Raw genomic sequence first — 6,377 nt, forward strand, 5'->3', positions numbered from 1 at the left:
TATGGTTATTCTCGAACGGTAATAAGGAAATCTTGAGAATCCTTACCATAAGCTTAAAACATTTGGTTGTCAGAGACCAGGATGCTAGAAAGCTTACCCATGACCTGTCCCGCTACGGCGACGTCCCCGACCACGGAATCCACCCAACAATACCACCTCGCCTTGCTCCATCAGCATCTTCAGAAGGTATATACCCTCTAGAATATCCATTCTCATTTCCAGGAGCATCATTGGTCTGTAACTTCATAACTAAGTCGTTCCTTTTGCCTATCAAAAAACAGAAGAAATCAAAGTTAGAATTTAATTGTGTTTTGAGAGCAAAATAAAACAAATCATCAAAACGGCTCACAAGCAAAACAAAACAAAAATACAATCATTTGGGAAGATTTTGATAACCTTACACGTACTCCTCTATCATTGGTTGTAAAAGAACTAAGAAAGCTATCTCTCTGTCAGAATCGTCTTCTTTGCAAGACATTTGGAAAAACACATGAATTCATGATCAAATAAATAACAAATTTTAATTTTAATTTCAATTATACAACAAACAGTTAAAAATTAGGGTCTTACCATTGAGTATTTCTTCTGACTCTTTTCTTGACAAATTTTCAAAACATACGCCCACAATACATATCTACAAAGTGGAATTTAAAATTTGAATGGAACCGAAGAGATTGTTAATAAACAATTTAAAAAGACAACCACTAGTAAAAAATAATTTATCCTAGAGAGGAACTTGAAGTGCATGACATATTCAGTGATATTTTTCACCTGGGATTTCTCATCCAGCGTAATGTTACCTTCTATAAAGGGTCTTAAAATGGACCACGATTTATGAGTCAACTCATGAATTCTAATGAGTTGAAAATTTTAACTCTAATGAGTTGATGGGTGAAATGAGTTGATAGTTAAATGAATTAATGAATCAAATGTGACTCAAATGAGTTTGATTATAATTAATTCAGGAGTTAACCCAATAACCCATTAATTTCTTCATTATCAACCAAATATCATCATCATCACTACCATAATCATCATATTATCATCATCATCATCATCATACTATCATCATCTTCATACTACCATCATCATATTATCATCATCATCATACTACCATCACTATCACCATCATCATCCTCATCACCAAAAATGCAAACCGTAATTTTTCCACCAAAGCGCAAATCCGTAATTTTCAAGCAAATATATAAATCCACAATTTTTCGCCAAAACTATGTGATGTGATGATGATGATGATGATGATGATGATGATGATGATGATGATGATGATTATTGTTGAAAAATCGAGTATTGTTTTAGTTGTTGATTACGGTTTGGTGTAAGGAAACTCTCGAATTGTGTTTGATTTGGGAATCTCTATGTTTCTTTGTAGCTTCGATGATTTAGTGTGTTTGATGTTTTATGACATTTTCGTTTCCTATTTCTTTGTTTAGGATTGCTGACGCATAAGAGAATTTGGGTGAAAGTGAAGTGCGTGAAGCTCATCTTGCTAAGGCTCTGTATTTCATCAGGATTAGTGATAAAGTATGTGAATGTGAGCACTGAGCATGTAATTAATTATTAGTTATTATGCTTAGTTCAGAGAACTTCTTCGGCCATTGAATTTTGTGGTTTGTAATTCTAGGAGAAAGCTTTGGAGCAGCTAAAACTTGAAGTCTTGAATACTTGAAGTGTTGAGCAGAGGTTGGATCGGTATGCTATTCACCAAGTTTATTAGTCTCACACTCTCACTCTTAACAGCCTCTCTTCTGTTTAAGAAAGTTCATAGTCATATTATGATGGTCTACATTGAGAATACATGCGTCTTTGGTTGTGGTTTCTAGTTTGCTGTTTGGTTGTGGTTTCTAGTATATTTATATGTTTAAGATTATAAGTTCATTATCATATTCACACATCATTGTAAGTTTGTAACTAATTTGTTTGTATTTCATATCATAGGATCTGTTTGATCTTGAAAGTGGCCTCAAGTCTAGTTCAAGAAGCTCCAAATCAAATTTGGAGATCTATTTGGATGAACCTAGACTAGAGATGAAGACTTTTACCGACATGGAAGTGTTAAGTTTCTGGAAAGATAATCAGCATAGATATGGCGATTTAGCTTCCATGGCATCTGATGTTCTCAGCATTCCAATCACCACTGTAGCATCAGAGTCATCTTTCAGTGTTGGAGGTAGAGTGTTGAATCCTTACAGGAACCGACTTCTTCCCAAAAATGTTCAAGCATTAGTTTGCACTAGAAACTGGTTGCGTGGATTTGCTGACTTTGAAGGTAAACTTTCAATGTTTTAAATTGTTCAAGTCATCTTTGCGAGAATGTTTTAATTGTTTGACTAACTTGTATGATAATTTAGGAGACATTGAAGATTACTTTGATGATGAAGATAATAATGATACAAAAGTAGCAGGAGTTGGAGAGTCTAACACATGATGAGGTTAGCTCTTTTATGCCTCTTTCAATTGAATAGGTTCGTATAAGAGCAAACATCTCTAGATGTTTGGTTTACTTTAGCAAACATCTTTACTAAAGCTCGTCGCTTTGTCTCTTTGTTCAGCTTAATCAATCCAGGGGCAAATGGAAGAATCTGAAGCGGAGCTTCTTTGTATTGAAGTATATTTGAAGTATATTTGAAGTATATTTGAATCTGAAGCGGATGAAAGGGTTATTGAAGTATATTTGAAGTATATTTGAAGTATATTTGAATCTGAAGCGGAGCTTCTTTGTATTGAAGTATATTTGAAGTATATTTGAAGTATATCTGAAGCGGAGCTTCTTACAAATGATGAGTTTTTAGAAATGTTTTACATAGCATGAGTTTTGGATATTGATGAGTTTTTGTAGTTTTAGAACTGTTGAATTTGAGTTTTGAAATAAAATGAAAAAAAAGTTACAGGGCCAGGGCTGAAGAGGGTTGAGCCCTTTAAAATTAATTTTACAGGGCTTGTTTTATACTCAGAGTTTTAAAAGGCTTAATGTATACAGGGCCAGGGCTGAACAGGGCTTAAAAACCCTTTTTAACATCCCTATCAATAATCATAACTTCCAAATGAAGGGTCATTACCAAATGAAAGTCTAAACAACAATTTCTCCAAATAAATATGAAATGTTTGGAAGACTAAAAAAAATGTTAATCTTAGGAACAGTTAATTAATATTTAATAATGAATGACATATTTAGTAAAAGATTCCTAGAACGGTTTTTGAATTTTAGATTTTTAAGAATAATTTAATATTTATATATAAAAATAATTAAATTTTTATTCAATAAGTTTAATTTAGTAATTTTCCAATACTTTATAATGAATGCTATTATTCTGAATTTCACCCCTGTGTGCTATTTTTTTTTTTGTAAAAATTGTTCTTGGGCTATCTAAAAGAATTGCTCTAATTTTATTAGTCCAAGATATTGACCTATTCAAATGCTTTAAGAACATAACATATTATTTAACTTGTAACCGTTATATTATTTATCTTGTAATATCTTGTTTACCTCCCTCGCTCTCAGAATGGTAAATCGAATAATTTGGCACGACGTGTTCGTTCATTTCCGCAATTAGTTACCTTTGTAAACAATTTACCTTCGCATTGGCTTGTTTGAGTCAAGTTATATTATTTATCAAAAGAATATATAATATAGTTGACTAATATTGACTAATGACCAAATAGAATCATAACTTCCAAATTAAGGGTGATTACCAACTGAATGTCTAAACAACAATTTCTCCGACTCCAAATAAATATGAAATGTTTGGAAGACTAAAAGAAATATTCTTAGAATCTTAGGAACAGTAAACTAATTTTTAATAATGAATGACATATTTAGTAAAGGATTCTTAGAACGGTTTTTGAAAAGAAACAAAAATTGAATTTTATATTTTTAAGAATAATTTAATATTTCTATATAAAATAAAATATATTCATTTAATAATTTTCCAATATTCTGAATTTCACCCTTGTGTGCTATTTTTCTTTTATACAAATTGTTCTTGGGCTATCTAAAAGAATTGCTCTAATTTTATTAGTCCAAGATATTGACCTATTCAAATGGTTTAAGAACACAAAATATTAAATAACTTGTAATAATTATATTATTTATCAGAAAAATATATAGTATAGTTTTTTAGTTTATATTGTTATTAAAAATAAATAAATGAAATAAGTAAAACCATTATTTATTTTTGAAATTAAGAAAAAACTTTCAGAGAAGTCGTCTCGCTTAAACAAACTTCAAGGAATACGTGATTAATACTCCTTTGAAATATTTGCACACTGAAGTTGGAGATTCCAAAAGCTTCTCATTGATTGATTCACATGAAATTTAAATTTTCGCCTCTACCAGATTAAGAAGAGTCGTCTCAGTTAAACAAACTTCAGGACCCTTCTCCATATATATCAATGTGCTATGTGCAAGTTTTTCAAAGAAGGAGTATTAATCACGTATCCCCCCAATGCTTTACTCCGTCATTTTCATCATGAATTGATAGACTCTGCAAACCTCAATAACGAAATTTTTGATACCATCACCACTAGGCACTAGCAGTTCGTCTCACGAGCAGCGTTTCAAGACTTGTGATCATAGAACATATAAGAGTTGTGACCAGCTGTTGCATGGACTCAAACATAGGAGTTGTGTAATATAGCAAACATTCAAACTTTACATAGGAGAGTTCATAAGATGTTGCAATAGCTGTAAGTGATGACTGTAACTTGTCTTCAGCTTCTTTCTGTGCATGCTCTTCGGCTTCTTTGGTTGCATCAGCGGTTTCATCCTCACCTCTTTGCTACTCAGCAACAAGGCTCTTCTCAACCCGAAAATAGTTCGGGTATAAATAATATTCCGTATGTATGGGCCAGATTGTTAGTTGAAAATTATAAACCTAGAAGATATAATTTAGTTGGTTTGTTAAAATATAAATATATATATAAATTAGTTTTGTGTATATATACACGGTATACTAGGGTTCCCGGGCGGAGTTGTTTAGGAGGCGCAGCTAGTTATGCCCCGATTTCAACACAAACGTCCTGGCGGACGCCAATTTGCTGACTTCAAAGGTTATCCGCACATAGATGGGAGATATGTAGGAGCTAGAAATTTGCCACACTACATAAGAGGTATTGAATAAGAGATAACAACACAAACGTTAAGGGAAGAATGGAGGCGAGACCGAAATCTCTTTCCTTAACTCTTTGAAACCCCCGCAGTGCGACGGGATTAATGGTTACAAGAGTCCCAGGATACAACCATACACAACCGGGTTTACTAATCACTCAAACACCGGCTCTATACGAACTTCTCTCTACGATACTCTCGAAATGACACTTACTTTGTGAGAGAGAGATTGCTGGATGTTTCTGTTCTAAGTCTTTTTTTTTATCTTCTCGATCGGTGATCGGCTTTTTTTTTTTCCGTAATGAGACTTGAACGTGTGTTTATATAGAGGTCTTTGTGATCGACTTAATTGACTTTGTTTTCTCAACAAATCAAACCCACTCAATCCACAAATCCAGCAACAGTTGTGTAGTGCTCTCCTTAATCCCGTTTCTCATGGAGTTGAGAACGAAGAAGACCGAGTCTTCAGGAGACGTGATAAAGAGATCGATATCTTCTCTTATTTTTGACACAACCAATGGCTTATTGGAGCTCCAACTTGAGCCCAACCACTTCTATGTGGTCCATTATCTATTCACACACTCCAATTTTATTAAGCCCACTGAGCTTAAATAAATTGAGGTCCAACAAGATATGCCACTGGCCGAACGCGTTCACTTAGACGGACTGGAAAACGGACTGGAAAACCGACTGTTGTGTGTGTTCCAGATGATAAAATAAAAGTGCCTCCTGTGTATGAGGGAAACCATCAGGTTTGCGATTCTGATAAATTTGATACTCAGGTTGGTTATATAATAATTTTGCAAGTCGGAATTGAATAAGTTGTGATCTAATAATCTATAGGGATTTTTATAATTTTTTTACTGATTTGATTTTTAATATTACAGCAGGAAAACTTGCCCCAGTCTCCGCCATCAAGGTGTCCAATATTTAATTATTTTGATTATTCTCTCTCGTGTATATATCAATTACTACTTAGCCGTATATAGATATATATGAATGGTGATGGTTGTAGTTGGTCTTTATGTAGATTGGCCTCACAGGAAAGGTTTCCGTCTGATATCGTTACTACCGCCAATCCTAATTATTTGCCATCAACAAGACTCAGCATCGCTAAGCAGCTCCGAGCAAGTTCAAAGATGCGATTCCTCCACAAACGCAAAGCTTCTGAAAGCAAAAAGAAGTTCGCTATGATCTAGCGCAAAATCCCATATCCACCACTCTATAAAACTGCGCTCTCTTTTCTTTCACT

Source organism: Camelina sativa, chromosome 20 (assembly GCF_000633955.1).
Source record: "Camelina sativa cultivar DH55 chromosome 20, Cs, whole genome shotgun sequence".
NCBI lineage: Eukaryota > Viridiplantae > Streptophyta > Magnoliopsida > Brassicales > Brassicaceae > Camelina > Camelina sativa.